Here is a 9,600-nt window from a genome sequence, read left to right as displayed (position 1 = left end):
GAGGGTTTAGGGCCTTCCCCACAGTGCCAGCCACTGTAGCGGCTTTAGGTACCCAAGGCTCCACCCTCATTTGACAGGAGGCATCAGGGCAAAGTCTCAGACCCAAAGTCTGAAGGATGTGTTAAGACTCAAGAAGAATTTTCTCTCTGGCAACTTAGATGCCTGTTCAAGGCCTTGGCCCCCTCCAGGGGATAGTCTGCAGCAGCAGAGGGCGAGGGCTGGCTGAACAAGGCTGTGTGTGCGCCTGCTAAGTTGCTTTAGTCGTGTCTGACTCTTGAAGACCCTGTGGACTGTAGCCCGCCAGGTTTCTCTGTCCAAGGGATTTTCCAGGCAAGAATACTGAAGTAGGTTGCCATGCCCTCCTCCAGGGGGTCTTCCTGACCGAAGGATCAAACCCAAGTCTCCCATGTTTCCGATATTGCAGGTGGATTCTTTATCCGCTGAGCCATCAATATGAGATGATAATGCTAGTGTTTGGTATTTTTGTTTTATTTCTGACTTTAATGGAAACACTTTTTATATGATGTTGGACTGTGTGTTTAAGATAGATACTCTTTATTGTCTGAGTGTCCCAGTTCTCTAAGTTGGACACCTATTGAATAGATTTTTTATATCTCTTGGGATGAATATTTTTATTAAAAAAGTAATCTAAATTTCCATGTTAATAAATTTTCTAATGTTAAACCATCTGGGTAATCCTAGAACACATACTATTTGGACAGATTAATCTATACTGTAATTTACTGCTTTAATTAGAATGTCAAGTATTATGAGAGTTCACTTAGAATTTCCTCCTCTATAGGAGTGATCTTGCTAATATGTAAATGAGAGCAAGGTCGAGGTTCAGGTTCGCATTGTTTCCTGGGCTTCAGCTCTTCTGCTGAAGCAGAATCTTCTGTCCTAGAATCTTCTCTTCTCACCACACTTAACTCTTCCTTTACCAACAGAACTCTATGCTGAAACCATACCCAGTTGCTCCTGATTCTCTGCAGACGTTATTTCCTCTTTCATAATAATGTGTTTTCAAAAGCTTGTTTTCTTTGCCTGAAAAGCATCCTTGGTCCCCAAGCCTACCTGCTAAGTCTCATCACCCTTCAAGTCTCACTGGGTCACCGTCTTCATGAAGGCTTCCTCCTCCTTCTTCTCAGCAGAGGCCCCCACTCCTTCTGCGCACTTTTAACTTTCCAATTACAGAACTTATCACATTGTATGCAAATTATTTGCTTACAAGTCTTTCTTATCCACAAGCTCAATAGCTTCCAAACCCCCAAAGATTTGAGCATCCCAGAGGGTAAGGAAGAGGATTCATGGTGGGGAAAGGGGAGAAAATATAATTTTTGTTTTATGTTGTTTATTGCCTCCTGTTTATATTGTGTATGTTTTGTTTGTGAAAGTATATATTATTTTGTGCATGTGTGCTAAGACGCTTCAGTCATGTCCGACTCTTTGCGACCCCGTGGAAGGTAGCCCTCCAGGCTCCTCTGTCGATAGGATTTTCCAGGCAAGAATACTGGAGTGGGTTGCCATCCTCTCCACCAGGAGATCTTCTTGACTCAAGGGTTGAATTTGCATCTCTTAACATCTCCTGCATTGGCAGGCAGATTTTTTTACAATAATCGCCACTTGGGAAGCCCAAATATTTTATGTATTTACATAAGTATAAGTATGTTTTATTATATGTGTATCTACATTTACACATATATACACATATGTAACAGATCACTATTATATATGGTAGGATATGTGTATGATTAATAAATAAAATTACATAAGCTGGGGGTATCTGCTTGATTTTTTAAAATATCTCATTTATTTATTTAAATTTTATCAACCAATAGTTGATTTACAATGTTGTGTTAATTTATTCTATACAGCAAAGTGTCTCAGTCACACACACACATATTCTTTTTCATATTCTTTTCTATTATGATTTGTCAGAGGATATTGAATCTAGGTCCCTGTGCTATAAAGTGCTCGTGCTCAGTCACTCAACTGTGTCTGACTCTTTTTAAACTGATGCAGCAAATGATCAGAAACAGATAGGAGACCACTGCACTAGACCAAGTGGAGTCTCTGAAGGTGGAGTTCAGTTTTCTTTTTAAAGCAATCAACTCAATTTTTAAATTTATTGGCTGTGCTGGGTCTTCATGGCAGTGCATGGGCTTCTCTAGTTGCAGTGCACAGGCTCGGTAGTTGTGGTGTGTGGGTTTAGTTGCTCCGAGGCATGTGGGATCTTTGTTCCCTGACCAGGAACTGAACCAAGTTCCCTGCCTTGGAAGGTGGATGCTTGACCAGTGGACCACAAGGAAGTCCCTGGAATTCAGTTTTTTTTTAGTTGTTATTTACTTTTACTTATTTATTATTGTCCGCACTAGGTCTTCATACTGTGCGGGCTGTCTTTAGTTGTGGAGCCTGGGGGCTTCTCTCTAGCTGCGGGTGCAGCCTTCTCATGGCGGTGGCTCTCTCGTTGTGGAGCATGGGCTCTAGGGCACGTGGGCTCAGTAGCTGCTGTACGTGGGCTCAGTAGTTGTGCTGTGCAGACTCGGTGTGTGGGATCTTCCAAGACCAGGGATCCAACTGGTGTCCCCTTCATTGCAAGGTGGATTCTCAACCTCTGGACCACCAGGGAAGTCCCTGGAATTTGGTTTTAGCCTTGATTTATGTCCTCCACCATTACATTGTAGCCAAGACAAGATATGAACCTGATAATATTTGAAAGGTTGAATGAAAAGGTTGAGAGAAAGTAGACAGTTGATAAGCTTTTGTGCTGGAATTTCCTTAATATAAGAATTATAAATATCAACAGTAAATTATATAGTGATCTAACTTAAGTGGTGATTATTAAGGTTGATTTTTTACAAGAAAAAAATCTTTGAAGGGAAAGGAAATGAACCATTGTGAATTAGATTCATGTCATTAACTCTCCGATTTCAAATAGGAAAACAAAGTCAATTTTAAGTGACTTCTTAGATCAGATCAGATCAGTCACTCAGTCGTGTCCGACTCTTTGCGACCCCATGAATCGCAGCACGCCAGGCCTCCCTGTCCATCACCAACTCCTGGAGTTCACTCAGACTCATGTCCATCGAGTCAGTGATGCCATCCAGCCATCTCATCCTCTGTCGTCCCCTTCCCCTCTTGCCCCCAATCCCTCCCAGCATCAGAGTCTTTTCCAATGAGTCAACTCTTCACATGAGGTGGCCAAAGGACTGGAGTTTCAGCTTTAGCATCATTCCTTCCAAAGAAATCCCAGGGCTGATCTCCTTCAGAATGGACTGGTTGGATCTCCTTGCAGTCCAAGGGACTCTCAAGAGTCTTCTCCAACATCTAAGTTAAATTCACCCATTCCAGTCCATTTCAGTTCGCTGATTCCTAGAATGTCAACATTCACTCTTGCCATCTCTTGTTTGACCACTTCCAATTTGCCTTGATTCATGGACCTGACATTCCAGGTTCCTATGCAATATTGCTCTTTACAGCATCGGACCTTGCTTCTATCACCAGTCACATCCACAGCTGGGTGTTGTTTTTGCTTTGGCTCCGTCCCTTCATTCTTTCTGGAGTTATTTCTCCACTGATCTCCAGTAGCATATTGGGCACCTACTGACCTGGGGAGTTTCTCTTTCAGTATCCTATCATTTTGCCTTTTCATACTGTTCATGGGGCTCTCAAGGCAAGAATACTGAAGTGGTTTGCCATTCCCTTCTCCAGTGGACCACATTCTGTCAGATCTCTCCACCATGACCCGCCCGACTTGGGTTGCCCCACGGGCATGGCTTAGTTTCATAGAGTGAGTTAGACAAGGCTGTGGTCCTAGTGTGATTAGATTGACTAGTTTTCTGTGAGTATGGTTTCAGTGTGTTTGCCCTCTGATGCCCTCTTGCAACACCTCCCGTCTTACTTGGGTTTCTCTTACCTTGGGCGTGGGGTATCTCTTCACGGCTGCTCCAGCAAAGTGCAGCCGCTGCTCCTTACCTTGGACGAGGGGTATCTCCTCACCGCCGCCCTTCTTGAACTTCAACACGGGATAGCTCCTCTAGGCCCTCCTGCGCCGGCGCAGCCACAGCTCCTTGGACGTGGGGTTGCTCCTCCCGGCCACCGCCCCTGGCATCGGGCTTAGGGGCGTGGGGTAGCTCCTCCCGGCTGCCACCCCTGACCTCGGACGCGGGGTAACTCCTCTCATCGCCTCTCCTGACCTAGGACGCAGGGTAGCTCCTCTCGGCCGTTCTGTTTATTTTAAGGTTAGGTCCATTTCTGGTAGACAGAAGGTTGCTTTTGAGATCTTGGAATTAAGTTCTGCTGCCTAAAATGCCCATAAGAGCTGAGATCTTTCTGCAGTGCCTCTGTCATGAGGGATTTATTAATTGCTGTTTATTTATTAATTGCTGATCCACCAAGGGAGCGGCAGAGGATGAAACGGTTAGATGGCATCACTGACTCAATGGACATAAGTTTGAGCAAACTCGGGGAGATAGTGAAGGACAGGGAACTGGTGTGCTGCAGTCCATGGGCTCACAAAGTGTCGGACACGACTGAATCACTGAACGTCAACCAATACTTGTAGGAAACATCCAGCTTCTGAGACATAATGCCAGATACAAAATATGGCAGCTTGTATGATGATAGGAACCATCTCTCCTGGGGCTGATCTGTAGAATTATTGCAACCACTGTAGAGACTCCTCCCTAATGCTGTGCCCACAGGTTCTTCACAGGAGAAGCCAAGAGATTGTGGCAGACAGCAGAGGCTTGAGGGATGGACAGACCTGAGCATCCTGGCTCCACCACTCATCAGCAGTTTCATAGAACACCTGACATCTGTAAAGAGAGAAGAATGACACCTCTGTCCCTGGGCCATGGTGAAGATTAACTGAGACAGATCGTTCAGAAATCCCTCACACAGCCCTTGGGCTGTAGTGGGTACATTGGTTAAGATGCATTCAGCTGTAAACAGAAAAAAAATCTCCACACACACTGGCCTAAATAACAAGGGAGTTGATTGCTTCATATCATCGAAAACCCAGCAGGCAGGCTTCAGGGTTGTTTTAACCCAGTTGTCCAGTCAGGTCACCAGGGCCCTCCAAGATGTTGATCTCATGCCAGACTTTCTCCCTCTTTCTCACAAGGCCGGGGGGGGGCTGGGGCGGGGGGGCGGTACCCTCGCTGTGCAGGACTGCATGCTTCCTCATCACAGTCAAAAAGAAAGACAGAATGTTCCCCTCAACCGTGGAGCCGAAATCTTGGACTTCCTTCTTATGAAGCTGCATTTGGTCATATGTTGTCATGCCCTGAACTGGTGGGTGTGAAATGCCAAGTGCTGATTGGCTCAGATCTGCATTGAGTGCTTATCCCTGAACCAATCACTGTGGCAAGTGGGGGATGAACTAACCCGATTGGCTCCAACCAATCAGGGCTCACACCTTGACCTGGGGGCGGGTGAATCCTACCCAGACTCCATGCCTGGAAGGGGACAGAACTCATGCTAGCAAGACACCCACAGGATCACTGCAGCAGGTGCCCAATAAATATTGTTGTTATTGCTCTTATCAATAACGAAATCCCACCTTCTGGTGAATGTTTCTTTGAAGCTGATCCTGTGTATTTCCCGCTTTAAATAGTAACTATTTTCATTTGGGTTCTAAGAAATATTACACTGCTTTATTTCGACCTATTCCCTAGTCAGAGATCCACATTCTTCAAGTGTTTCTTCAATGAATTGTAAGTGGATTTTTATGTCATAGCTGGCAGAGATCCAAAGCTGTCTGTTCTCTGAAGGTGGTGATAGTGATGGCAGTATCCTCATCCATCTGAAGTAGAAAGAGCTGGAAAAAATTTATAGACCTTCAACTCTTTGGACCTGCCACCCAACCTGCTATGGGGTCTTTTATCACATGGAATTACCCTCTGTGGGCCAGCTCCACTGGAGTGAACCTATTACACGTATTAGATGTGAAGCATATTGGGGGGCTTTGAAGAGGATGGACGTGGAGCAAAACCACATGCAGACATCTCGGCTGATGGATGACCTGTGGATGGGCAGGTCCTGCCAGTCACCGCTGAGCTGTGGGAGAGGGGTCAGGCAGCGGCATGATGCTGGGGGGCGAGAGTCGGGGGCAGCTTTTAAACTTCTCGGCCTTGCAGCTGCCAGCTAAAGGTAATAACACTGCCAGTGGGGATAAGGAGGAAGCTCGTTGGCTTTGGTTTCTGCAGATCTTGCTCAATCTCTGCGAAGGGCAATGATTGCTTATGTCCTTTATAAGACTTTCGAGTCCTTTCTGTCATGTATCTTTATCCAACAGGGCTTAGAACTCAGTATTTCCTCCGGAGGTGCAGAGGAGACAGATCTTGGGTTACTTTGCCACGCACATCTTTTACACCTCACAGGACAATGGAACTCTGCCATCTGTGGTTCATTTCCCCCCACAGGGATTTAGAAGACATGTGAGAGGCAGCTGTGCTTCCTGAGCGGGAAGCATCGATGAGGAGGTTATTGGGCAATACTTCGCACTGGAGAGAGCAGAAAAGTTGTGGCTGTGTTAGTTTCCTATGGCTTGTTGTTGTTTTTGTTTAGTTGCTCAGTCATATAGGCCTCTTTGTGACCCCATGGACTGTAGCCTGCCAGGCTCCTCTGTCCATTGGATTTCCCAGACAAGAATACTGGAGCAGTTTGCCATTCCTTTCTCCAGGGGATCTTCCTGACCCTGGCTGGAACCCTCATCTCCTGCATTAGCAGGCAGATTCTTTACTGCCGAGCCACCAGGGAAGCCCTTCCTATGGCTGTTGAAGCACAAACTCAGTGGCCTAGAATGATACAAATGTATTATCTTATTATCCCAGAAATTAGAAATCTTCAACTCAGTGGGTCAGTAGAGTATTCCCCCTCGAAGCTCTAGGGGAGGATCTATTTCCTTGCCGCTTCCATTTCTAGAAGGTGCCTGCCTTCCTTGACCCAGGGCCCACGTCCTTCATCTTCAAGGCCAGCACTGTGGCATCTTCCAGGCTCTCTCTTTGACCTTTGCTCCCATTGTCATATCGACTTTTTTCTCTGTTTTCAAGTTGAATTATAGTTGATTTACAATATGGTGTTAGTTTCAGGTGTATAGCAAAGTGATTCAACTATATATATATATATTTTCAGATTCTTTTCCATTATAGGTTATTGTAAGACATTGAATATAGTTCCCTGTGCTATACAGTAAGTCCTTGTTGTTTATTTTATATATAGTAGTGTGTACCTGTTAACCCCATAGTCCTAATTTATTCCTCTCTTTCCCTTTCTCTTTGTAACCATAAATTTATTATGTCTGTTTCTGATTTTTCAATAGGATCATGTATATTATTTTTTAGATTCTACATATAAGTGATAGTATATAATATTTGTCTTTCTCTGTATAACTTGCTTCACTCAGTATGATAACCTCTAGGTCCATCCATGTTGTTGCAAATGGCATTATTTCATTCTTTTTAATGGCTGAGTAATATTCCATTGTATATATGTACCACATCTTCTTTATCCATTCATCTGTTGGTGGAGACTTGGGTTGCTTCTACATCTTGGTTATTGTATATAGTGCTACAATGAATATTGGGGTGCATGTATCTTTTTGAATTAGAGTTTTCATCTTTTCTGGATCTATGCCCAGGAGTGGGATTGCTGGATCATAGGGTAGTTCTATTTTTAGCTTTTAAAGTAACCTCCATACTGTTCTTTAGTGGCTGTACCACTTTACATTCTGACCAACAGTTTGGGAGGGTTGTTTTTTCTCTATACCCTTCCTAACATTATTATTTGTAGACTTTTTGATGATGGCTATTCTGACTAGTGTGAAGTGGTACCTCACTGTAGTTTTGATTTGCATATCTCTGCAGCCATGAAATTAAAAGATGCTTACTCCTTGGAAGGAAAGTTATGACCAACCTAGATAGCATGTTCAAAAGCAGAGACATTACTTTGCCAACAAAGGTTCGTCTAGTCAAGGCTATGATTTTTCCTGTGGTCATGTATGGATGTGAGAGTTGGACTGTGAAGAAGGCTGAGCACTGAAGAATTGATGCTTTTGAACTGTGGTGTTGGAGAAGACTCTTGAGAGTCCCTTGGACTGCAAGGAGATCCAACCAGTCCATTCTGAAGGAGATCAGCCCTGGGATTTCTTTGGAAGGACTGATGCTAAAGCTGAAACTCCAGTACTTTGGCCACTTCATGTGAAGAGTTGACTCATTGGAAAAGACTCTGATGCTGGGAGGGATTGGGGGCAAGAGAAGAAGGGGACGACAGAGGATGAGATGGCTGGATGGCATGACTGACTCGATGGACGTGAGTCTGAGTGAATTCCGGGAGTTGGTGATGGACAGGGAGGCCTGGCGTGCTGCGATTCATGGGGTTGCAAAGAGTCGGACACGACTGAGCGACTGATCTGAATAATTAGTGATGTTGAGCATCTTTTCATGTGCCTGTTAGCCATCTGTATATCTTTTTTGGAGAAATTTCTGTTTAGGTCTTCTGTCCATTTTTTGATTTTTTTTTTTTTTTTTTTTTGATATTGAGTTGTGTGAGCTATTTGTATATTTTGGAAATTAAGCCCTTGTCATTTGCATCATTTGCAAATATTTCCTACCAGGCCTTAGGTTGTCTTTTCATTTTGTTTGTGGTTTCTTTTGCTGTGCAAAAGCTTGTAAGTTTGATTAGGGCCCATATGTTTATTTTTGCTTTTATTTCATTTGCTTTGGGAGACTGATCTAATAAAATATTGCTACAATTTATGTTAGAGAATGTTTTGTCTATGGTCTCTTCTAGGAGTTTTATGATGTCATGTCTTATATTTTGGGGCTTCCCTGGTGGCTCAGATGGTAAAGAATCTGCCTGCAATGTGAGAGACCCAGGTTCAATCCCTGGGTTGGGAAGATCCCCTGGAAAAGGGAATGGCTACCCACTCCAGTATTCTTCTTCTTTTTTTTTTTTTATAAAAACAGTCCCACAGCATTTATTGTCATCTGGTAATAACATAAGAGCAGAACAATATGAATACATGTTTTAGAACTACATCTCTAACAAAGGACACCTAAAAAAACCAACGGTACTGCCAAACAATTTCTCACTACATCTGTCACTTCTAGTTGGAGACACTTTAGAGCAGAGTAATGTTATCTCCTTTTAACATGATCCGAGCCAGTTGTTTTCTTGACTTTGTTTTGGAATGAATCTCTTCTGCATCATCTAATACGAGGTTCATATACTCATCAAAACCAATGATACAGCCCTCTATCTGCATATTCACTTGCTCATAAAGCCACACCTGAATCTGTGATCTATTTTGCAAGTGTCTGAAGATGAGATTGATGGGTGTACCATCACCTTCTGCACCTTCTGGCCCTGCCCCCGGTACGCCATGCTGGCCCACTCCAGCATTCTTGCCCAGAGAATCCCATGGACAAGGAGAGGAGCCTGGCGGGCTATAGTCCATGGGTAGTCTTTTAAAAAATAAATCCATTCTGCCAATTGATCTGTTCAGACTATTTTCATTTAATGTAATTATTTCTATGCTTGGATTTTGATAATAACTGCTTTAAAGTCTTTGTCAGGTAATTCTATCATTAGTGTCAT

The 9,600-nt window shown here is 43.8% G+C and overlaps 1 pseudogene; it reads right to left on the bottom strand.

Annotated features, from left to right (window-relative positions):
- Positions 1-9,011: 9,011 nt before the first annotated feature.
- On the bottom strand, positions 9,012-9,387 carry LOC109577745 (small nuclear ribonucleoprotein E-like; annotated as a pseudogene).
- Between the last annotated feature and the right edge of the window lie 213 nt (positions 9,388-9,600).

This window comes from Bos indicus, chromosome 24, assembly GCF_029378745.1.
Source record: "Bos indicus isolate NIAB-ARS_2022 breed Sahiwal x Tharparkar chromosome 24, NIAB-ARS_B.indTharparkar_mat_pri_1.0, whole genome shotgun sequence".
NCBI classification, from domain to species: domain Eukaryota; kingdom Metazoa; phylum Chordata; class Mammalia; order Artiodactyla; family Bovidae; genus Bos; species Bos indicus.
The sequence above is the reverse complement of the archived record's forward strand: the minus strand, read 5'-3'. Positions and strand labels throughout refer to the sequence as shown.